Genomic DNA, 24,806 nt, shown 5'->3' on the forward strand with positions numbered 1-24,806 from the left:
GGCAATCGACGATTTGATTCTTCTTAGTGAGGAATCTATTCCAAAAGCTTTCGGGCTGACTCTCCGGGCTGTTGAATTATATGACTTAAATCGTCTGCATCCGGAGGTCGGACATAAGTCCCTTGAAAATTAGCCCTAAAAGCATCCTCAAGCTCTTCCCAACTTCCAATTGAGTTTTCGGGGAGGCTCTTCAGCCAATGCCGAGCTGGTCCTTTCAGCTTGAGGGGCAAGTACTTGATGGCGTGGAGACCGTCTCCGCGAGCCATATGGATATGGAGGATGAAGTCCTCAATCCAGACCCCAGGGTCTGTCGTTCCGTCGTACACCTCTATGTTCACGGGTTTGAATCCCTCTGGAAATTTGTGATCCAGCACCTCATCGGTGAAACATAGGGGGTGCGCGGCACCCCTGTATTTGGATGTGTCATGGCGTTCTGAGGGTTGTAGTGTTTGGTTTTGATTCTGCGCTGGAGCGCGCTTCCTAGATCCGTAGATGGATCTGGTCACGCCGGCTTTTTGATGCAAGTCCTCGCATGAATCGTGTGCTGACTTATGTGCGGCCTCGTTAGCCGCCCTATCGCGACCACGAGGTGGTCGGTCCGACCGGTCGGCCGTTTTATTTTTCGGCCGTGTAGGCTCTAAGGCCTCATCATCGAATTCAGGCAACAGCTTGCGCTTTGGATAGCTCTTTGTGTGGTGACTGCCACCGTACTTTTCTTCAGTGTCGAGCACTTTGTTCCATCTACTGTTGAGCGTATTCTACGCGGCCTTATGCCTTTGCTTCTGCTTCTTCAGACTCCTCGCGGTGGCAATAAGCCTTCTATGGAGGTTCTCTTGTTCCAAGTGCCTTTCCGGGATGATGTGTGCATCGTCGTCCGGATTGTTTTCCTCTCCGGAGAGAGGTTGATGAGCTTTATCCTTGGCGTCGCCGTGATCGGACAGCGGCTCCGTACTGTGTTCGCCGTCCCCTGGTTCATCCTGCTCTGTCCCTGGGTCCGTGTGGTCGTCGTTTCCTCTGGAGTCGACCGGGGTATTATTTTTTCTTGCGCTGTTATCGCTGTTTTTGCCGAGGCGGGATTTGGAGCGGCGCCTATGCCGTCGCTTTGGTTGCTTCTCGAGGGAGCTATCCTTCGCTGCATCCTTCCGTTCCTTGTCATTGTTCTCTTTGGGTGTATACACCATATATATATCGTGTGATGAAGTGGTTGTCCAGCGCCCTGTGGGCGGTGGTTCCTGTTCCTCTCCTGCATCGTCGTCTATACCGTCGATGTCTTCGGAGTCGAAATCGAGCATGTCGGTTAAATCATCGACAGTGGCTATTAAGTGGGTGGTGGGTGGGGAACGAATTTCTTCGTCGTCCGCTTCCCGTTCGAGCCGGATATAATTCGGCCAAGGGCCTCCTGACAAGGAGAGAGACCTTAATGAATTTAGCACATCGCCCAAGGGCGAGTGCTGAAAAATATCCGCGGAGGAAAACTCCATGATCGGTGCCCAATCAGATTCGATTGGCACTAACGCAGGCGGTTCGGAGCCTGTGGCCGGGGACGAATCCAAGTATCCGGCAACACGGGTCTCACAAGAGGTGAAGTCAGTATTCGGCTCTATCGCCGCTGAGTGTGCGGCCTCCGTGGCGGGGTCCATCCACCCGTCCTCGAACGGCGCAATCTGCTCCGGATCGAGGGCCGGAGTAGCTGCAGGTGGGATCTCCCGAACACTGTCCGTCGGTAGAGCCAAGTCATACCTGTCGTGACTGTGCGGCGCAGCTGACATCTGCTCGAATCCGTCGAAAATCAAGTCTCCGCGGATATCGGCAGTATAGTTCAAGCTTCCAAACCCGACCTGATGGCCAGGGGCGTAGCTTTCGATCTGCTCCAGATGGCCAAGCGAGTTGGCCCGCAGTGTGAAGCCGCCGAATACGAAGATCTGTCCGGGGAGGAAAACCTCACCCTGGATCGCATCGTTGCCGATGATCGAATGAGCCATCAAACCTTATGGTGACGGCACAGTGGAACTCTCAATGAAAGCACCAATGTTGGTGTCAAAACCGGTGGATCTCGGGTAGGGGTCCCGAACTGTGCGTCTAAGGCGGATGGTAACAGGAGGCGGGGGACACGATGTTTACCCAGGTTCGGGCCCTCTCGATGGAGGTAATACCCTACTTCCTGCTTGATTGATCTTGATGATATGAGTATTACAAAAGTTGATCTACCACGAGATCGTAGAGGCTAAAACCTAGAAGCTAGCCTATGATATGATTGTTGTTGTCCTACGGACTAAACCCTTCGGTTTATATAGACACCGGAGAGGGCTAGGGTTACACAGAGTCGGTTACAAAGGAGGAGATCTACATATCCGAATTGCCAAGCTTGCTTTCCACGCCAAGGAGAGTCCCACCCGGACACAGAACGAAGCCTTCAATCTTGTATTTTCATAGTCCAACAGTCCGGTCAAAGGATATAGTCCGGCTGTCCGAGCACCCCCTAATCTAGGACTCTCGCACCCACGCCCACACCCCATTCGCAACACACATCCGAGTAGTCCTCCTAGCCGCCGTCGTTTCAAACCCGGGAGGAAACCCTAGCCCCACACGCCAGCGCGGCCGCGAACCCCGGCCGATCGGCGCCGATGAGAGGCGGGAGGCGCGGGACGGGGAGAGTGCGGCGGGGAGGCGGCGCCGCCGCCGCCGCTCGGCCGCCGCGGGGCGAGCGCGCCGCCGGCGTCCAGGTCATCGTACTCAGCGACGGTGAGTGATACGGGGCGCCTGTGCGTGAACTCTTGCTTTTTATTTCTCCTGCATTTCGGTTTAGATCGGGCGTCCAGGCGATTTTAGCTTGAGGTTTGGCCGGACTGACGTAGCTGTAGGCTGTTGGTTGGAAGTTTAGGCGAGCTTTCGAGGTACTCGTTTGGTCGGGGTTGCAAATGACCGGCATTTGCCATGCATATGCGTGCACCGGTCGATTTCGTTTTTGAGAGCACATCGATTGGTATTTTTCCTGATCCGAAACAAATTGCCCCCCAACCTTATGAGCTGGATTTTTCTTCGCTTTATTGTGGGCTAACACTTCTTCGGTCAGTTGCAGTGTTGATCACTGTGTCAGATGCGAAATTTCGTTCGGATTATCACTTTTTTTTGCAATTTTATTTTACAGATGATGTGAAGTCAGCACCGCAGCAACCCACCGAAAGGAGAAATTGCGGAGGAATGCGCGGCAGATGATTTCAACGCGCTCCCATGTGATTCCACCAAGGAAGGTCTGATTAGAAGTTCACATTTCTCAGTTCTTACCATCGTCGCCTCAGGCGCGAAACCCTGTTCATGTTCGATACATTAACTAACTCACTGTTTGTGTTTACACCCGATTACTGCTTGATAGTTTCCACAAAGAACCTGGGACGTCTTAGAAAGCGAACAGCTGCTGGCGGTGCTGCAACTTCTGAGTTGCATGAGGATGAGCTAAAGGTTGCTGATGTCAAGCTGAGCAATGATGAAGGTATGTGTGTTGGGAGGAACACTGATATCTCTCCGAGTTTTTGTGTAGCTTATTTTGTTAATGGTCACCAGTGTGTGGCACAATATTATCAGGGCTGTAACTGAGAAATCGGGGGGCCCATTGACACTAAAACTTAGAACCTGAACGAAAAAACGATTGAACATTTTTTAGTCATCACGGTAGCATATTTTTCCTCAACAAATTATAACCTGCCAAGAAGCAAGTCTTGAAACCGTTAAAATGTGCCATCCTTCTAGCATGTAGAAGTGGCACAAGGAGACAGAATGTTCCATCCTCCCATCCTTCTAAGCATGCAGAAGTGGCACACGGAGATGGAATGTTCCATCCTCCCAGCATCATGGTGTTGCAGTGGCGTGTGTTTGTACTGGGTGCTTGATGATCGGTGCTTTATATATAAAGTGTGGCGAAAGCCTTTTTCGGTAAATTAGAGCAATTTATGTCTTCTTTACCATATTCAGGACAGAGAGAACACCAAGAGTTAAGTTTATGCAATTAATTTGTTCGTTGAGGTGTTGGATTGGGAGTTTTAAGTAAGTTATAAAAGAGACACGTGAGGTGGAGATACTATACCTAACATGAGATATTTCTCAACAAGTAATTTTATTTCTTAATGTCTAAGCTTCATTACTTCGTATTTTTTATTGCTCATTAATTCTTCAACTAGACATACTAATTGCTACTATTCAAGAAAAAAGGGGGCTCCAAGATTTTATGGGAGCCTGTACAGCAACTCTGCTTGTACATGCCCAAATACATGCTTGGATCTTGTTCATATGTTTGCATTTCTTTTTGCAAGTGAACATATTTGATTCACTGATGTCTAAAGTCTGCCCAACCGTGGTACAATTGTGTGCCTACATACAAAAGTACACATATAAATTGAGATCAATTTGCTATGCAACTGTAGCAATTCTTATCCACATTTGATTATTCTGCACCGTTACAATCTGTAACCCACCAAAATCTGCTGCTGAGTTCTTCTTTTTCCTAATAAGACTGGTCATAATGGGGAGTATCATAATGCGTATAATGACGAGCGTGATCGAGGCGTGGCGCCTCCTGGACTCCGTCCGTCGCCGCTTTGGCGACGACGTCCCCGCCGCTGGGCAGGAAGAGTGTTTCCACGCCTTCAACCTCCATGTCCACGATGTCATACTCGATGCCCACCTGCAAGGTCAGCCTCCCATCCTCCCGGTCCTTCCCAGCAAATTAATCTGGACTTCAACCATGAATTAAACGTCCTGGTCTCTAATGGGAACTTTTTTGTTACTGAACTTCGTAATTGGTTTGCATAAAATCTGAGGTCTGTCTGACATATTTTACTTGACCACGGTTCGCTTCAGAATTCTACTTTATGTGAGCATTACTTTCTTAGTCTATCTGATTTACTTGGAGGAGTATTTAATTACACGTATGTATAGTACAAGTTGTTATTTCCTAATAATTTTGATGGCCTCTAAGCATCGTTGTTCATGTCTATTATTATTTATGAAAGCTACATGTCTTGGAGGGAAGTTGCGACTTGAGGGAGTGAGCTCCCATTCTCTCAATTTCTTGGCGTGGCCATGCTTGCAGTACTGATAAGACATGCTTCAAAAATGGAGGAGGGAGGACGTGAGCTGCTACCTTGGTTCCTGTCCGCACCAGCTGCCACAGTATGTAATCAGGCCTCCACTATCGTCGTCTGAATTTTGGGTTACATGCATCTACAAGAGCGTGAGAGCTTGAGAGGGTAGCACAATTCTACATAGAAGTTATTTTTCTCCATGAAGTTGATCATGCGAAGCTGGTGCCAGATAGAAGGTTAATTGAGTTCTCATCTCCAAAATGTTTGCATTATAAGTATCCTCTTTGATTCAGTGGTTCCATGATGCTACAGTTCACTTGTTTTTCACCTCTTGATGCTACTATACACAGAAGGTGTTTGCTAATTTGCACATTAAAATTTTCTGATAAACTGTGCCAATATCACATGCATATGTATTTTTTAGTGATGTCCGATTATTAATCCATGCTACAATAGAACGTGCTCACATAACAAGTTTTTCCGCAATCTTCGCAAGCAAGTATTTGTTTGTCTAACTGCAGGTGGAATAACAAGATCCACTGTGTGTGTGCAATGGCAACAATAAATACTGTCATTAGGGAGACTTCTGATAATTCTACTCTGCATTTTTTTGCTTCGTACAAGTGTTCTGCCGCATTGTGCAACTACGATTGACAAATATGATACACCTCAGGGGTTCTTTTTATATATATGGACTGAACAATTGATTTAGGTTTTTTTGTCATACAGATTGGGCATCAAAGTAGACGACAAAGGATGACAACCGATTAAGTTCTGCACCTTAATCCACTTACAACTTATAAGTTGATTGATACTTTTCATTTTATATTGATGTGCTTCCAACGAGAACAATTTTTTCACCGGATGTGTTTCATTACATATGCCATTTTATTTGTGTGAAGTCTTTCAGACTTTCTTTTGATTCTTTATTTTAACGGCCTGAAAAAGGATTATAAGTAATGTTGGGTTCCCGACGGGACAAGGTAGGAAGAGAAGCAAATCATAACCTTTAGGTTCATGGTCTAGGAGCAGGAAAGTACACGTCCATCTTTGTGGTATTCTCATATGAATAAGCATAATACTACGTACATAATCTCTCAATTGTGTAGACAGGTCATCAAGTAATGGTTAGTAATTCATAATTCTGCTTCACCTTTATGTTAATGATCCGCTTTTAAGTGTGTTGCCAAAGTGAGCATCAAATTGCAGGAATCTCAATCTTTTTTCTATATTTCTCGCAAGGCTCTTGTACGGTAGATATTTTTGCTTGGTCATAAATGAATTAGTCCCATGCTCTGACAGTAAGATAATGGAGCTAGGTGGACGAACATTGGCATTGATGCCAAGATTATCTGACATCTTGCTGTAGTAGTGTCTTAACTGGATATGTTTATAGTTCTAAAATCAATGTTCATCAGCATCCAGCCTTCTAACTAAAAAGTATTTTCGCAAGGGCTTGTCTGCACCGGTACGCTCTCTCGCTGGTACGCGATTTGAGGCATAGGAGCGAGGGGCACGTTGCGAGGTCGTCTTCAGTCACGGCTACAACTTATGACGAGAAGGGGATTTATGCTTAGTAGGCTGCCCTGTGGTTAGCAAGTCATTGTCGCAGTCTCCGCCTCCCAGGTTGCCTCGGCTTGCTGTTGGTGTGTGTTGCTGCAACAGCCCCTTCCGGCCACCTCTGAGGTTGGGCAATGTGGCCACTGATGTCAAGGGCGTCGCCATCTTACTTGCAAGGCACAAATTGCACCGCACGCAACATCTTGCTATGCATGGCCACTGATGCCAAAGGTGGGTTCCAGTTTGACGACCTCTCTACCAAGTCTCCATGCATGATCTCTTCTTTCATGTACTTTCTCCATCTGCTGTTATACTATCTTGCAACTACGGCTTATCCTGCTTGATGTCATGTTGCTTCGACAGTTGTTTATTGCTCCTAACTGTGGCATATCCTACATCCATCTGTTGATTTGGTTCAAGATGATTCCTGGAGTAGATAAACTATATTTTTTTTCTGATGTTCCAAGATGATTTACTAATTTTAGCTCTGAATACCATAGATAAACTATATTTTTTCTGATGTGCCTTTTCCCCTTAGATGTAAGGATTAGTAGTACTGTTCTAGCAGCATAGTTGTTGACCTTTATTTGTTTTAAATAATGGAATAGTTATCTCCCATTACCTTTTTACATGTATGGTGATATCTAATTCAAATTGTATGTTTGTAGAGAACCAAGCGCCTTGACGTACTATATAAAGAGATCATGTGAAAACAAAGCTGAAGTTCTTGATCAGGATGAGAAGGAAAGTGGTCTTCGAGCAACACTAATCCTGGGTCATACATTTGGTCACATAATATGTTCGAGCATTGTTGTTTTTATGTTGAGTTTATCTGTCTTGCATTACGATGGTCCATGTAAACATATTTGGATGAATTGACAGCCCACTAAGAAGTTTGCTTTATTTTTGTTGCTACTGCCTACTTTATTGAAGCATTTGATGGAGATGACTCATGTACTCACTTTGTTGCTTGCTAAAATAGAAAAGAATACAACGAAGAATAGTATTTATTTGCTTTTAGTCGTCAAATATTTTACATTGTGATATGTAATTCATTTTTTATTGAATGCATGTTTAGGTAGCATTATCCTTTTATCTAGAAAATTTTATATAGGCTTGCAATGAATAACAACTGAAGGTGGTTGTCGCACTTGTCCCTTGCTACTGGCCTATCACGATGGCGTTGACCACTGGCTCATTTTGAACATGAGTTAGCTGATTTTTTTTATAAGAGTGAGGGTTGAGAGTGAACAGACTGGGGGCTGGGATTGGTCTGTTACGTTATGGTCGTCTTTGTGGAATAATTTTCTTACTTTAAAAAATTGGTAAATTGCATTAGAGATGGTTTTGCAGCAAATTGCATGAGCAAGCGGTTCATATTTTTTCATCAAGTCGTGCAATTTATTGGTTGGGATAGAAGAGTAAATGCATTGGTTTGTTACTTCAAGAGTTAATAACCGACGAGGTGATATATGAGTTGCATGCACAACAATGGACATCATATTTTTGTTTTTTGGTAATACGCGACATTCAATTGTATGTTACAATGTGTCAATGGCTAAGAAGACATTGGATCTGCCTTCTTAGCTTGGGAGTGTCATGGGTGGCGCAGGCTCACCCACCCTCCCTTGATATAGGTGGTGGATCGATATGAACACGTGGAGAGGGGATTAAGGCTGTTGGCGGAGGACTCCTGCTTGGCGATTCATGGGGAAGTACGGTGTGAAAGAGAGAGTGTGCCATGGCGAAGCTGAGGTGGGCGTCATTGAATTTTAAAGGAGAGGGCTCCAGTGAGAAATGGCCCACTATGTTGAGAAACCAAGCTGGAAGGGGACGGTCCGGCAGGAAAATGGAAGGGTGCGTCATGAGGTTGGCTTTTTGTGTTCGGACCGCGCGTCATAGATAATATTGACGGATAGTCTGGACAATCATATTTCTCCCCACATATGGGTTAGATTTGGGGGAGCTCGTACCGTCGAAACAATTGAATTTTGGGGAGCCGATTGGATTTCATATCTAGACACAAACGTACGAGGGAGAAATGAGCTTCACCCTTGAAAACAACCTTAATCATTTGTTCAATTCATTTATATCCATTTATAGCCTGTAGTAACGCACGAGCGTTTTACTAGTAGATCTAGGTATTGTCATCCTTGGTTGGCAATTCTTCAGTTGAACACTTATAACCCTTAGGAGTTTCCTTCCTTTTATTAATGATCAAACTCCTAGGCAAGAAATCAAGAAATTCATTTGTAGCAAAAGGTTCCTTAATGATGGCGAAAAAGTTGGGGTGTACACTTATTGATTTGAGATCCGCATTTTCCTTACTAGAAGATTCACCCTTATTTTTAGGAACATACATAAATTTGAAAACTTTGGTAGTAGGAGGATTTGAAGTGTTTCTCACAGCAGAAAAGGCAGACCCTAAATTGGTAATAATATCCTCAAGTTTATCAATTCTAGTGGAATCTTGATCTAGCTTTTCATTAACTATGGGTTCTTTTTCTCAAAAAAAATTCAGAGTAACTCCTACCTTAGATCCATATTGGGTAATTTGGTTGTGGATCTTTTTATCCAAATTCTCGATCAACTCTACAGTGGCAACTTTATTTTCGATAATTTCAAGCCTTTGCATCACATGTTCCAAAGTTAAAATAGTTCCATTAACCAAAAGAGGTGGTGGGCCAAACAAATCTATCATAGCATTATAAGAATCAAAAGTATGGCTACCCAAGAAGTTCCCTCCGGTAATGGTATCAAGAATATATCTGTTCCAAGGAGTAATGCCTACATAAAAATTGCGAAGAAGAACAGAAGTAGATTGCTTCCTAGTGGATCTATTCTGAGCATTGCAAATTCTATGCCAAGCATCTTTTAGATTTTCTCCCTCCCTTTGTTTAAAATTAAGAACTTCATGATCGGGAGTACTAACAATGATAGAAGGACTGGCCATAACGGCAAAACAAACGATCTTACACATGGACACACAAGAAGCAAGCGAAAAGAGACGGACGAAAAAAGGGCGAATAAAACGGAAAAGGTGAAGTGGGGGAGAGGAAAACAAGAGGCAAATGGCAAATAATGTAATGCGAGGGAGAAGTGTTTGTGATGGGTACTTGGTATGTCTTGACTTGGCGTAGATCTCCCCGACAACGGCGCCAGAAATCCTTCTTGCTACCTCTTGAGCATGCGTTGGTTTTCCCTTGAAGAGGAAAGGGTGATGCAGCAAAGTAGCGTAAGTATTTCCCTCAGTTTTTGAGAACCAAGGTATCAATACAGTAGGAGACTACACGCAAATCGCCTAGTACCTGCACAAACAATTAAGAACCTTGCAACCAACGCGATAAAGGGGTTGTCAATCCCTTCACGGCCACTTGCAAAAGTGAGATCTGATAAAGATAATAAGATAAATATTTTTGGTATTTTTGTTGTATAGATTGGAAAAGTAAAGATTGCAAAATAAATAGTAAACTAGAATTGTAGATTGGAAACTTATATGATGTAAAGTAGACCCGGGGGCCATAGGTTTCACTAGTGGCTTCTCTCATGATAGCATATATTACGGTGGGTGAACAAATTACTGCCGAGCAATTGATAGAAAAGTGCATAGTTATGAGAATATCTAGGCATGATCATGAACATAGGCATCACGTCCGTGACAAGTAGATCGAAACGATTCTGCATCTACTACTATTACTCCACACATCGACCGCTATCCAGCATGCATCTAGAGTATTAAGTTCATAAGAACAGAGTAACGCATTAGGCAAGATGACATGATGTAGAGGGATAAACTCAAGCAATATGATATAAACCCCATCTTTTTATCCTCGATGGCAACAATACAATACGTGTTGGTTCCCTTTCTGTCACTGGGATCGAGCACCGCAAGATTGAACCCAAATCTAAGCACTTCTCCCATTGCAAGAAAGATCAATCTAGTAGGCCAAACTAAACCGATAATTCGAAGAGACTTGCAAAGATATTAAATCATGCATATAAGAATTCAGAGAAGAACCAAATATTGTTCATATATAATCTTGATCATAAACCCACAATTCATCGGATCTGGACAAACACACCGCAAAAAAGAATTACATCGAATAGATCTTCAAGAAGATTGAGGAAAACTTTGTATTGAGATCCAAAGAGAGAGAAGAAGCCATCTAGCTAATAACTATGGACCCGAAGGTCTGTGGTAAACTACTCACACATCATCGGAGAGGCTATGGTGTTGATGTAGAAGCCCTCCATGATCGAATCCCCCTCCGGCAGATCGCCAGTAAAGGCCCCAAGATGGGATCTCACGGGTACAGAAGGTTGCGGCGGTGGAAAAGTGGTTTTGTGGCTCCCCTGGATGGTTTCAGGGTTTAAGAGTATATATAGGCGAAAGAAGTAGGTCGGTGGAGCTACGAGGGGCCCACGAGGGTGGGGGGCGCGCCTACCCCCCTAGGCGCGCCCTCCTGCCTCGTGGCCTCCATGTTGCTTCCTTGACTTCCACTCCAAGTCTCCTGGATTGCATCTGTTCCAAAAAAGATCCTTTCAAAGGTTTCGTTCCGTTTGGATTCCGTTTGATATTCCTTTTCTGCGAAACACTGAAATAGGCAAAAAAAACAGCAATTTGCACTGGGCCTTCGGTTAATAGGTTAGTCCCAAAAATAATGTAAAAAGGTATATTAAAGCCCATTAAACATCCAAAACAGATAATATAATAGCATGGAATAATAAAAAATTATAGATACATTGGAGACGTATCAAGCATCCCCAAGCTTAATCCCTGCTCGTCCTCGAGTAGGTAAATGATAAAAAAACAGAATTTTTGATGTGGAATGCTACTTAGCATGTTTCTCAATGTAATTTTATTTATTGTGGCATGAATGTTCAGATCCGAAAGATTCAAGATAAAAGTTTAATATTGACATAAAAATAATAATAATACTTCAAGCATGCTAACCAAGCAATTATGTCTTATCAAAATAACATAGCCAAAGAAAGCTTATCCCTACAAAATCATATAGTTTGGCTATGCTTCATTTTCGTCACACAAAATGCGCTCATCATGCACAACCCCGATGACAAGCCAAGCAATTGTTTCATACTTTAGTATTCTCAAGCTTTTTCAACTTTCACGCAATACATGAGCATGAGCCATGGACATAGCACTATGGGTGGAATAAAATATGATGATGGGGGTTGTGTGGAGAAGACAAAAAAAGGAGAAAGTCTCACATTGACGCGGCTAATCAACGGGCTATGGAGATGCCCATTAATTGATGTCAATGCGATGAGTAGGGATTGCCATGCAACGGGTGCACTAGAGCTATGTAAGAAAGCTCAACATAAGAAACTAACTGGGTGTGCATCCAACTTGCTTGCTCACGAAGACCAAGGGCATTTGAGGAAGCCCATTGTTGGAATATACAAGCCAAGTTCTATAATGAAAAATTCCCACTAGTATATGAAAGTGACAAAATAAGAGACTCTCTATCATGAAGTTCATGGTGCTACTTTGAAGCACAAGTGTGGAAAAAGGATAGTAGCATTGTCCCTTCTATCTTTTTTTTGGGCCTTCCTTTTTTTATTTGGCCTTTCTCTTCTTTCTTTTTTTGAACGGGACAATGCTCTAATAACGATAATCATCACACTTCTATTTATTTACAACTCAAAGATTACAACTCGATACTAGAACAAGATATAACTCTATATGACTGCCTCCGGCGATGTAGCGGGATGGGCAATGAATCAAGAGTGACATGTATGAAAAATTATGCATGGTGGCCTTGCCACAAATACGATGTAAACTACATGATCATGCAAGGCAATATGACAATGATGAAGCGTGTCATAATAAACGGAACAGTGGAAAGTTGCATGGCAATATATCTTGGAATGGCTATGGAAATGCCATAATAGGTAGGTGCTACCTCTTGAGCACTGCGTTGGTTTTCCCTTGAAGAGGGAAGGGTGATGCAGCAAAGTAGCGTAAGTATTTCCCTTAGTTTTTGAGAACCAAGGTATCAATCCAGTAGGAGGCCACACGCAAGTCCCTCGTACCTACACAAACAAATAAGAACCTTGCAACCAACGCGATAAAGGGGTTGTTAATCCCTTCATGGCCACTTGCAAAAGTGAGATCTGATAGAGATGATAATATTTTTGGTATTTTTATGATAAAGATTGAAAGTAAAGATTGCAAAGTAAAAATAGATTGGAAACTTATATGATGGAAAATAGACCCCGGGGCCATAGGTTTCACTAGTGGCTTCTCTCAAGATAGCATAAGTATTACGGTGGGTGAACAAATTACTGTCGAGTAATTGATAGAAAAGTGCATAATTATGAGAATATCTAGGCATGATCATGTATATAGGCATCATGTCCGCAACAAGTAGACCGACTCCTGCCTGCATCTACTACTATTACTCCACACATCGACCGTTGTCCAGCATGCATCTAGAGTATTAAGTTCATAAGAACAGAGTAACGCATTAGGTAAGATGACATGATGTAGAGGGATAAACTCATGCAATATGATATAAACCCCATCTTTTTATCCTCGATGGCAACAATACAATACGTGTCGTTTCCCCTACTGTCACTGGGATCGAGCACCGCATGATTGAACCCAAAGCTAAGCACTTCTCCCATTGCAAGAAAGATCAATCTAGTAGGCCAAACCAAACTGATAATTCGAAGAGACTTGCAAAGATAACCAATCATACATAAAAGAATTCATAGAAGATTCAAATATTGTTCATAGATAATCTTGATCATAAACCCACAATTCATCGGATCTCGACAAACACACCGCAAAAAGAGTTACATCGAATAGATCTCCAAGAAGATCAAGGAGAACTTTGTATTGAGATCCAAAGAGAGAGAAGAAGCCATCTAGCTAATAACTATGGACCCGAAGGTCTGTGGTAAACTACTCACACATCATCGGAGAGGCTATGGTGTTGATGTAGAAGCCCTCCGTGATCGATGCCCTCTCCGGTAGAGCGCCGGAAAAGGCCCCAGGGTGGAGGGCGCGCCTAGGGGGGTAGGCGCGCCCCCTGCCTCATGGCCTCCTTGTTGGTTGCTTGACGTCCACTCCAAGTCCTCTGGATCACGTTCGTTCCAAAAATCACGCTCTCAAAGGTTTCATTCCATTTGGACTCCGTTTGATATTCTTTTTCTGCGAAACACTGAAATAGGCAAAAAAACAGCAATTTGCACTGGGCCTTGGGTTAATAGGTTAGTCCCAAAAATAATATAAAAGTGTATAAATAAGCCCATTAAACATCCAAAACAGAATATATAATAGCATGGAGCAATCAAAAATTATAGATACGTTGGAGACGTATCAGTAGGTATGGTGGCTGTTTTGAGGAAGATTGTGACGCCCCCGATTTGACCGTACACTAATCATGCACGCAAATGTGTACGATCAAGATCAGGGACTCACAGGAAGATATCACAACACAACTCTACAACATAAAATAAGTCATACAAGCATCATAATACAAGCCAGGGGCCTCGAGGGCTCGAATACAAGTGCTCGATCATAGACGAGTCAGCGGAAGCAACAATATCTGAGTACAGACATAAGTTAAACAAGCTTGCCTTAAGAAGGCTAGCACAAAAGTAGCAACGATCGAAAAGGCAAGGCCTCCTGCCTGGGACCTCCTAACTACTCCGCGAAGCCGAACTCCATGTAGAATCATCCTCGGGATCTCTAGCTCCTGGACTCCAGCATCTGGTTGCGACAACCAGGTATAGGAAGGGGAAAAGAGGGAGAAAAGCAACCGTGAGTACTCATCCAAAGTACTCGCAAGCAAGGAGCTACACTACATATGCATGGGTATATGTGTAAAGGGCCATATCGGTGGACTGAACTGCAGAATGCCAGAATAAGAGGGGGATAGCTAATCCTGTCGAAGACTACGCTTCTGCCAGCCTCCATCTTGCAGCATGTAGAAGAGAGTAGATTGAAGTCCTCCAAGTAGCATCGTATAGCATAATCCTACCCGGCGATCCCCTCCTCGTTGCCCTGTTAGAGAGCGATCACCGGGTTATATCTGGCACTTGGAAGGGTGTGTTTTATTAAGTATCCAGTTCTAGTTGTCATAAGGTCAAGGTACAACTCCGGTTCGTCCTTTTACCGAGGGACACGGCTATTCGAATAGATAAACTTCCCTGCAGGGGTGCACCACATAACCCAACACGCTCGATCCCATTTGGCCGGACACACTTTTCTGGTCATGCCCGGCCTCGTAAGATCAACACGTCGCAGCCCCACCTAGGCACAACAGAGAGGTCAGCACGCCGGTCTAAATCCTATGGCGCATGGGTCTGGGCCCATCGCCCACTGCACACCTGCACGTTGCGAACGCGGCCGGAAGCAGACCTAGCCTAGTGACGTTCCAGTCCAATCCGGCGCGCGCCACTCAGTCGCTGATGTCATGAAGGCTTCGGCTGATACCACGACGTCGAGTGCCCATAACTGTTCGCGCGTAGTTGGTTAGTGCGTATAGACCAAATGGCCAGACTCAGATCAAATACCAAGAACTCGTTAAGCGTGTTAAGTATTCGAGAACGCCGACCAGGGCTAGGCCCACCTCTCACCTAGGTGGTCTCAAGTTGCCCTGTCGCTCCGCCACAAAGTAACAGTCGGGGGCCGTCAGGAACCCAGGCCCACCTCTACCGGGATGGAACCACCTGTCCTTTCAGCCCCCTCATCAGAATCACTTGCGGGTACTCAACGAGCCGACCCGACTTTAGTCACCACATGTGTCATGTATATAAAGTATATAGTATATACCCATGATCACCTCCCTAGTGATCACGGCCCGATAGTATAGCATGGCAGATGGACAAGAGTGTAGGGCCACTGATGGAACACTAGCATCCTATACTAAGCAGTAGGATAGCAGGTAAGGGTAACAACTGTAGCAACAATAACAGGCTATGCATCAGTATAGGATTAACCGAAGGCAGTAACATGCTACACTACTCTAATGCAAGCCGTATAGAGAAGGAATAGGCGATATCTGGTGATCAAGGGGGGGCTTGCCTGGTTGCTCTAGCAAGTAGGAGGGGTCGTCAACACCGCAGACGTACTGGGTAGCAGCGGCGTCGGTCTCGTAGTCTACCGGAGAAGGAGAGGGGGAAGAAACAGTAAATACGGAGCAAACAAAGCATGACAAAACATAAGGAGGCAAAACGCGGTGCTAGGTATGCCCTAACGCGGTAGGAGGTGATACCGACGAATGGGGGAAACATCCGGGAAAGTATCCCCGGTGTTTCGCGTTTTCGAACAGACGGACCGGAGGGGGAAAGTTCCATGTTCGCTATGCTAGGAACGTGTGGCTGACAAACGGACTACGTATTCGGATTCGTCTCGTCGTTCTGAGCAACTTTCATGTACAAAGTTTTTCCATCCAAGCTACGGTTTATTTTATATTAAATTTTAAAGATTTAAATCATTTTTAGAATTTAATAAATTAATTTAATTCGAAATTTAATTAAAGCATCAGCATGACGTCAGCAGTCAACGTTGATCGTTGACCTGGTCAACCTGACAGGTGGGTCCCACCTGTCAGGGATTGTTAGCTAATTAACAGTAGTTAATTAGGTTAATTAGTTATTAGGTTAATTAATCTTAATTAGTTAATATTAATAGGATTAATTAAGTTAATTAATTATCTTTATTATTTATTTTATTTTATTTTATTTTTTATTTTTTTAAACGTTCTCTGGGCGGGGCCCATATGTCATAGGCCTATACGGGCCTAAAGGATCGGGTGAACGGGTGCGGGTGCTCGCACCCGAGGTCATGAGAGGCGAGGGCGAGCGCGCCCGGGGCCTCGGTGGCCGGCGACGGCCGGAGCAGCGCCGGGCGCGGGGAGCAGTGGGGCCGCGCGAGGGCGTGCATGCGGACGCGGGTGCACGAGCAGCCAGGGAGGCGCGGGAGGAGGCAGGCTCGCGGTGGGGGAAGCAGAGTGGCGGGTGTCGACGGCCAGAGCGGTGCGAGTGCGCGTGGTGGCCGGGCGTGGCCACGGCGGCGGGGACACGCTGACGAGCGGGACAAGCAGAGGCGGGAGACGGCGGCAGCGGCGCAAGCGGGGCGACGGACGAGGCGCGACGTACGGGGAAGGAGCGGCAGGGGCGTGGAGCGCCGCGGTCGGGAGCAGCGGCAACGCGGTTGCCGCGGGCTTGGCAGGCAGGGCGCGGCTGCCGGCGCAGACGGGCATGGCCACGGGGAGCAAGCAGCGGGAGGCGGCGGGTGCGGCGCGGCGGAGCGTGGGGCGGTGCAGGGGGCGAGGTGAGCGCAGGGAGGAGGGGCGCCCGTGCGTGCGGGTGGCCGCGGCGAGTGGAGCGGCAGAGCGAGGCGAAGCTCGGGCGCGTGCGCGGGGGCAGGGCGCGGGGCGCGGCCCGGAGCGGCGAGCAGGGGAGGGGACGAGCACGGGGCGAGGGAGAAAGAGGAGGGGCGCGGCTCACGGCGGGTTAGTAGGGTTCGGGGCAGCGATGGTCGGGGTGGTTGATGGGGACGACGGCGACGTGGAGGCAGTCCGGCGCGGAGGAGGCGCCGGCGAGGTCGTGCTCCGGGCGGCGACGGACGATGGCGAGGCGGCGGCGTCGAGCCCGATCCGATCTAGATCGGGGGAGGGAGGGGGAGAGTGGAGGCGCGAGTGGGGGAGTGGTGTGCGTGGGTGGGTTAGGGTTTCGGGTGAGAGGGGGATATGGGGAGTGGCCGGCCTGGTGGCCCGGTTGGGCTGCAGGCCTGCTGGGCCGGAGCCCGAGGGTTCTTTTTTTTGTTAGTTATTTTTCTGTTTTGTTTCTTTTCCTTTTATTTATTTTTCTTTTACTGTTTTACTTTTAGTTTTCTTTTATTTTAGTTTTATAAAAATTATCACTAGCACTTAAATTAATACTTTTAAATATACTATTGCCACATTAATTCTCAACCCAAATTAAAATAGTTTAACATTTTATAAAATTCAAAAGGCATTTATTTTAATATTTAAACCTCTATTTTAATTATTTTGAACACTTAAACATTTTATTAAATTTAGGTTTCTCCACCATTATTACCCATGATTTATTTAACACCTTTACAACATTTTAGTTTTGACTTTTGAAAATGCTAAATGTTTGACTTGATTTTGAATTTGAATTGGTTTTGAACTAACGCGAGATTAGCAACAGTAATCGAAGTGGCGTGGCATCATTTGCAGAGGGTTACTGTAGCTTAATTATCCGGCGTCACAATTCTCCTCCACTACAAGAAATCTCGTCCCGAGATTTATGAGGGGAGTACGGGGGAAAGTTCTGGTTACGGAATTCTAACGAATCTTCTCGGTCTTGGTTGCTCTTCTCGAAGAAGTTGATCCGTTACGTTGATGTCTTCATTTTTCCTGCTCAAGGTCATCATGATGAAGCTGGCATCCTTTCTTCGGGAACTCCATCGTACTTACGAAGGGCAAGGAGTAACTTCGGAGTAACAGACCTCTGAACGGTTGACTATCTGGTTGATAACATCGGGGAAGGTGGCAGAAAGTAACTCTCGAATGGAAATTTAAGACAATATCGAGAGCAAAGTAAGGAGGTATCGTGGGGAAGTTTCGAGCGGGCAGGCAATCGTTCGATGCCTGAAGGGTTCAGAGCAACGGGAATAAGTATTGTGTCTGATACCAAAATTGATGATCTCACGAAAGGTGGCACGTGAATTACATACGAAGCCAAGCGTGAGGAATAACCTTGGGAACAGGGGTGTACAAGAGAGTCAGGTTTCGATCCTGTGGAACTGTGGGTTATGGGCCCACCATGTGGGGTTTTTTTAGGAGCAGTGACATCTTGCACGGTCATGATAGCAAGGCATGTCAGAGTACCCTGTCAGTTATGTCGGCAACACGTTGGTACCAAGGGCGAGGGACGAAGAGAACCATTTTCCTGCTCATTGAAACGAGGCGGACCATTAGGCAAAGTTCTCGTCCATCGGTGGCTACCGGGATGTCATCAACAATAGTAATAGGGTCTTGCTGACAGAATTGTACACCGAGGTGTTTACATAAGCAGGAGAATATTACTGCTTAGATCATATAGAACTCAAGAAGGGTTAAACAAAACAATGGAAAGGAAAATATCATTATCAGATTAAACAAAACAATGGAAAGGAAAATGTGTTTAAACACATATTTCAAGGGTATATTCTTCCCAAGGGTAAGCAGAGCATGATATCCATGATGGGATATAACGTAGAAAACCCTTTAGGAAAGAGGAGAGAAATTTCATGCCATTACCCATACAACGGTGTTTGGATAATTGATAAAGAAAGTTTAGCATTGTGCTTCAAATGTTCTTATTAAAATTCGGAGTACCACAGACATGCTTCGAGATAGCATTGACATGGTCTTCAAGCAAAAGACAAACTTGGAATACACAAGGATTCATCAGGAACAACATATAGAATAAGTCTTTCAATTTCCTCATGGAAGAATGGTTAACCTTGCTAAAAAGGAAATTATAACAAAAGGTCCTCTGGCTAGGGGTGCTAAGCAAAGACACCACCTTACCGGGTTATGTAGAGACCAATGTTATAACTCTTGGAAATATGTTCCAACCATCATATCTGACCGAGATTCAGATCTGATTGGTGTCACGATACCTCAGACTTAGGATGCCTGAGAAGAAAAAGGTGCGACACAAATTGACGATAAGACATCGTAAGATTCTCGGGAAATGAACCATGGAAGCTAGTTTTGAAACAAGAGTTCATCATTAATTCAAGGGGAGGGTTAGGAGGTGGCTGATGGACTCAGCGACAATTCATCGAGATTTCCAGATGATGGATTTCCACAATTATGTGAACAAGGAGATAGCTTTTGTCAGTTCAAATGATATAATGAGGTATGCTCGAGGAAACATACACGATTAAACATTGGTTGACGGTGCACCCGAAATACGGACTTAGGTAGCACAAACAATGTTAGAGTGGCGATTCGATAACCAATGGTCTAAGATTGAAATGTTGACCATTAACTTCAAAGCAATAAGGTTGCTAGTAGTTTTAAAATTACTAGTCCATCTGTCGGTATTCCTGTTAGGAACAACACGGGGACCAAGAAAGAATGGTGATGGTGAAGTATCACTTATATCGAGAATTCTCAAGAGGTGGTGGGATTCTCACCACATTCTTGACAAAACGGCAGTAATACTACAAGGTAGATCGTAATACAAGTTGGATAGCAAGTTGCATCCATAACATGAACAAGTTTGTGATGAAAGGAAGGTAATGATGATGTTGATGGTAACCCAAATTACCAAGGAACGAGGACGGCACTTATCATCTAGAATTCCATTGAAATCCTGGAAGGAGTCAAAATGTTGATGATGATCACGACAATTTGTTGTCGAGAGGATCCACGAAGAAGCAATTGAACAACGATTGCATCACGCAGAAGGACTGATGCAACAAAAGATTATTGGAGCCACAGATACGACACAAACTCAAAATCAAGCTTTGCTGTTTTTAAGGCGAAATGATATGATGAGGAAGATCGATGTAAGCTTAGCTCATCGTCAAAAATTGTGCTCCGGGAAGAAGGACCATGTAGCACAGTTAAAATTTAGCACGATAATGATATAGCCAAACAGGCTAGGAATGACGTGATCGGGTACAAACTCGTATGTAAAGAAGATTACTAAGAGTTGTTGAACCGTAGTGCGGACTCGGTTCAGTTATTGGTGTCTTTGAGTGTTTAGTAACTCAGAGCCCATGAAAAATTGGAATCAGTGAGAAATAATAGCTGATGAAGACTCATAAGATGCAACACAGTTCTTTAGATATTCTCGAGATACCAGAGGGAAACACTCGACGGTAGATCAAGGTAGAGGTTGGACTGGTGTATTGACTTGCAAAAGACAAGTGCTTTAACTTGTCCGAGAAATGGGATCAAAGAGAAATTATGGTCGAAACCACGATTGCATAGGATCAATTCACAGATACCCGATGATATTACATCAACGAAATAGTTATTATTACAAGAAGCTCCTATGGTAGGATCTACATCGTGTCCATGGGCATGAACACAAAGTTCAAGGTCGACTCCCACTTCTTCAATGTATAACCTTCCATTCACCTCTCGCTTTCGAAGAAGTTGTAGTGTTGAAATTTTATCTAGCAAAATACCAGAAGAGTATGACTCGTGAAAACTTTCGAGTTCACACATATTAAGGAAGGCATAGGTTCAACCCGTCAGGGTATCATGGAAACATATACCACAAGCTTCAATAGTAAATACCACCAGCTCAAAAACAGAGCATGGTTGAGAAAACAGAGGATACAATTTACCAAAGGCATTATGTATCAGGGACGAACTCACAAGGTGATTAAATATGAGGGCACTGCCGGATAATAATCTAACAAAGGATTTGGTTGTCCACAAGGGATCAGATGTGAGCATCGGTACTCAACTAGAGGAAGCAAAGAATGCAAGGGGATCAGATTATAGAAACAACTGACTAACTCAAAGCTCAAATGCAAAGAAATTATGATTTCCAAATCAAGGGATCAGAAGCAAACGCTCTAATTAAGGATGGATTAGTTGAATAGCCTTAGGGGTACAATCGATGGCAATTCGATTGGTCGATACCAGCTCATGTTTAAAATGACGTTTGAGCCAGAAGGAAGAATTCTAGGATCTGATTGAGGATTGTGAGCATTCGCAATATTTTGAATCAACCGACTCAAAATGATAATGACAAGGAATGACAGTAAGATTACGAGACTTATGGGATTAACCATAATGCAAGCAAGCAAGAATTTCAAGAGCAATAGGCTGCTCAGGATTTTCGGAAGTTCAAATAGTATTTCAAAGACTTTTGTGAATTACTTGAATCAACTAGGGACGAGCGGATACTCGGTAAGTGCGAGAATTATCCGTAGGGGTATTCAGGTGACAAGGAACAACAAGGCAGTAAGCTCAAAGGATTCTCGGAACAACAGAGAGAATTTCGGGGTATCTTGTAATAACAAGATCAACGGGGAAACATTGTATGAATGGCGAGTATACGTGGTTATCCATAGGAGTTTATCGATGGAAGGGAATTGCAAAAGCGATGAACACAAGTTCTCGGGTTAACAGCGGAGAGTGTCTTCAGGGTCTTCACGTGCAGCAGACGATCATCAGTAATAAGGGGCTCTCCGGGTGAAAGTGATAACGAGATCCTAATGTTAGATTTAGCAAAATTCATTTAACCCGAATAGGAGAGAGATCAGAGTCCCAGAGTAAAGGTCGAGGAGTAAAAGATCCTAGTACCACCCAATGGCGACGTGGGCCCGTAAGCCACACAACCATGTTAGTAAAAGTTTTTTTTTCAATGACTAGACTCGACTTCGGCCAAGGAGTTGGAAAGGGGGATTCCTACAGGCAGTTGGCTCTGATACCAACTTGTGACGCCCCTGATTTGACCGTACACTAATCATGCACGCAAATGTGTACGATCAAGATCAGGGACTCACGGGAAGATATCACAACACAACTCTACAACATAAATAAGTCATACAAGCATCATAATACAAGCCAGGGGCCTCGAGGGCTCGAATACAAGTGCTCGATCATAGACGAGTCAGCGGAAGCAACAATATCTGAGTACAGACATAAGTTAAACAAGCTTGCCTTAAGAAGGCTAGCACAAAAGTAGAAACGATCGAAAAGGCAAGGCCTCCTGCCTAGGACCTCCTAACTACTCCGCGAAGCCGAACTCCATGTAGAATCATCCTCGGGATCTCTAGCTCCTGGACTCCAGCATCTGGTTGCGACAACCAGGTATAGAAAGGGGAAAAGAGGGAGAAAAGCAACCGTGAGTACTCATCCAAAGTACTCGCAAGCAAGGAGCTACACTACATATGCATGGGTATATGTGTAAAGGGCCATATCGGTGGACTGAACTGCAGAATGCCAGAATAAGAGGGGGATAGCTAATCCTGTTGAAGACTACGCTTCTGCCAGCCTCCATCTTGCAGCATGTAGAAGAGAGTAGATTGAAGTCCTCCAAGTAGCATCGTATAGCATAATCCTACCCGGCGATCCCCTCCTCGTCGCCCTGTTAGAGAGCGATCACCGGGTTATATCTGGCACTTGGAAGGGTGTGTTTTATTAAGTATCCAGTTCTAGTTGTCATAAGGTCAAGGTACAACTCTGGGTCGTCCTTTTACCGAGGGACACGGCTATTCGAATAGATAAACTTCCCTGCAGGGGTGCACCACATAACCCAACACCCTCGATCCCATTTGGCCGGACACACCTTTCTGGGTCATGCCCGGCCTCGTAAGATCAACACGTCGCAGCCCCACCTAGGCACAACAGAGAGGTCAGCACGCCGGTCTAAATCCTATGGCGCATGGGTCTGGGCCCATCGCCCATTGCACACCTGCACGTTGCGAACGCGGCCGGAAGCAAACCTAGCCTAGTGGCGTTCCAGTCTAATCCGGCGCGCGCCACTCAGTCGCTGATGTCACGAAGGCTTCGGCTGATACCACGACGTCGAGTGCCCATAACTGTTCCCGCGTAGTTGGTTAGTGCGTATAGACCAAATGGCCAGACTCAGATCAAATACCAAGAACTCGTTAAGCGTGTTAAGTATTCGCGAACGCCGACCAGGGCTAGGCCCACCTCTCTCCTAGGTGGTCTCAAGCTGCCCTGTCGCTCCGCCACAAAGTAACAGTCGGGGGCCGTCAGGAACCCAGGCCCACCTCTACCCGGATGGAACCACCTGTCCTTTCAGCCCCCTCATCAGAATCACTTGCGGGTACTCAACGAGCCGACCCGACTTTAGTCACCACATGTGTCAGGGATTGTCAGGGATTGTTAGCTAATTAACAGTAGTTAATTAGGTTAATTAATCTTAATTAGTTAATATTAACAGGATTAATTAACTTAATTAATTATCTTAATTAATTATCTTTATTATTTATTTATTTTATTTTATTTTTTTAAAACGTTCTCTGGGCGGGGCCCATATGTCATAGGCCTAACGGATCGGGTGAACGGGTGCGGGTGCTCGCACCCGAGGTCACGAGAGGCGAGGGCGAGCGCGCCCGGGGCCTCGGTGGCCGGCGACGGCCGGAGCAGCGCCGGGCGCGGGGAGCAGTGGGGCCGCGCGAGGGCATGCTTGCGGACGCGGGTGCACGAGCAGCCAGGGAGGCGCGGGAGGAGGCAGGCTCGCGGTGGGGGAAGCAGAGTGGCGGGTGTCGACGGCCGGAGCGGTGCGAGTGCGCGTGGTGGCCGGGCGTGGCCACGGCGGCGGGCACGCGCTGACGAGCGGGACAAGCAGAGGCGGGCGACGGCGGCAGCGGCGCAAGCGGGGCGACGAACGAGGCGTGACGTACGGGGAAGGAGCGGCAGGGGCGTGGAGCGCCGCGGTCGGGAGCAACGGCAACGCGGTTGCTGCGGGCTCGGCAGGCAGGGCGCGGCTGCCGGCGCAAACGGGCATGGCCACGGTGAGCGAGCAGCGGGAGGCGGCGGGTGCGGCGCGGCGGAGCGTGGGGCGGTGCAGGGGGCGAGGTGAGCGCAGGGAGGAGGGGCGCCCGTGCGTGCGGGTGGCCGCGGCGAGTGGAGCGGCAGAGCGAGGCGAGGCTCGGGCGCGCGCGCGGGGGTAGGGCGCGGGGCGCGGCCCCGAGCAGCGAGCAGGGGAGGGGACGAGCACGGGGCGAGGGAGAGAGAGGAGGGGCGCGGTCACGGCGGGTTAGTAGGGTTCGGGGCAGCGGTGGTCGGGGTGGTTGATGGGGACGACGGCGACGTGGAGGCAGTCCGGCGCGGAGGAGGCGCCGGCGAGGTCGTGCTCCGGGCGGCGACGGACGAGGGCGAGGCGGCGGCGTCGAGCCCGATCCGATCTGGATCGGGGGAGGGAGGGGGAGAGTGGGGGCGCGAGTGGGGGAGTGGTGTGCGTGGGGGGGTTAGGGTTTCGGGTGAGAGGGGGGTATGGGGAGTGGCCGGCCTGGTGGCCCGGTTGGGCTGCAGGCCTGCTGGGCCGGAGCCCGAGGGTTCTTTTTTTTGTTAGTTATTTTTCTGTTTTGTTTCTTTTCCTTTTATTTTTTTTCTTTTACTGTTTTACTTTTAGTTTTCTTTTATTTTAGTTTTATAAAAATTATCACTAGCACTTAAATTAATACTTTTAAATATA

At 46.1% G+C, this 24,806-nt stretch overlaps 1 long non-coding RNA gene across 2 annotated transcripts; it reads left to right on the top strand.

The window, feature by feature from the left end:
* Positions 1-2,499: 2,499 nt before the first annotated feature.
* Positions 2,500-7,648, top strand: LOC141021318 (uncharacterized). 2 transcript variants are annotated; one of them, XR_012182108.1, is made up of 8 exons: positions 2,500-2,742; positions 3,149-3,251; positions 3,374-3,490; positions 4,507-4,685; positions 5,007-5,166; positions 5,808-5,849; positions 6,532-6,869; positions 7,307-7,582. It is a non-coding gene; the product is annotated as an uncharacterized lncRNA (long non-coding RNA). The 2 variants fall into 2 exon arrangements; XR_012182107.1 differs by lacking the exon at positions 5,808-5,849 and having other exon boundaries at positions 7,307-7,648.
* The last annotated feature ends 17,158 nt before the right edge of the window (positions 7,649-24,806 follow it).

This window comes from Aegilops tauschii, chromosome 4 (assembly GCF_002575655.3).
Source record: "Aegilops tauschii subsp. strangulata cultivar AL8/78 chromosome 4, Aet v6.0, whole genome shotgun sequence".
NCBI lineage: Eukaryota > Viridiplantae > Streptophyta > Magnoliopsida > Poales > Poaceae > Aegilops > Aegilops tauschii.